Source organism: Cynoglossus semilaevis, chromosome 19, assembly GCF_000523025.1.
Source record: "Cynoglossus semilaevis isolate Cse_v1.0 chromosome 19, Cse_v1.0, whole genome shotgun sequence".
Classification (NCBI taxonomy): Eukaryota; Metazoa; Chordata; class Actinopteri; order Pleuronectiformes; family Cynoglossidae; genus Cynoglossus; species Cynoglossus semilaevis.
This window is the reverse complement of record NC_024325.1, coordinates 15365451-15366043: the sequence shown is the minus strand read 5'-3', so window position 1 is coordinate 15366043 and position 593 is coordinate 15365451. Positions and strand designations below refer to the sequence as shown.

General features: G+C 45.9%; 1 long non-coding RNA gene across 7 annotated transcripts in view; it reads right to left on the bottom strand.

Annotated features, from left to right (window-relative positions):
* Positions 1-593, bottom strand: part of LOC103395523 (uncharacterized) — a 46857-nt gene that overhangs the window by 17942 nt on the left and 28322 nt on the right. The window lies entirely within an intron of this gene.

Genomic DNA, 593 nt, shown 5'->3' with positions numbered 1-593 from the left:
CTCCCGTTGGCCTGTTGCCCGGGCGGCCCTTCCCCCCCGACCCCTGCCCCCCCCCACCCTCCCACCCCTAGAGGTGAGGTACAGCCGGCAGCATCTAGTTGACTCTTTCTGTGGTCCACGACCCGCAAAATTTACATGTTAAAAAAAGGTCAAGACAAAAATCCATGCCTTAGTATTGGAGAGAGTCAACCTTTGGTTTAGTGGTTAAAAAGAATGGATTTTGTTTCTCTGTATAAAGTGGCTGCTGTTCCAAAAAAAAAAAAAAGAAAAAGAAAATCCACCTCATCAGTTGAAGACATGAAACAGTTCATTTTTCTATCAGCAGTCGCTGAAAAACCTGCTGCGTTTATTTAACAACTCTGGTTAAACTTCATTTTCTGGGGGTTTTTTTTTTAAAGAGCCACAGAAGAGCATTGATAAACGCCTGTGTTCAGGTGTGTGTGTGTGTGTGTGTGTGTGTGTGTGTGTGTGTGTCTGTGGTCAGCCTGTGGTGGATTCCATCCACTGCCATACATATTCATAAGTTTGGAAGAATGTTAACAAGAGGAAGTCTGTAGCTGTCAGTTAGCAGCCGGAGCTGCGCTGCACGCTGT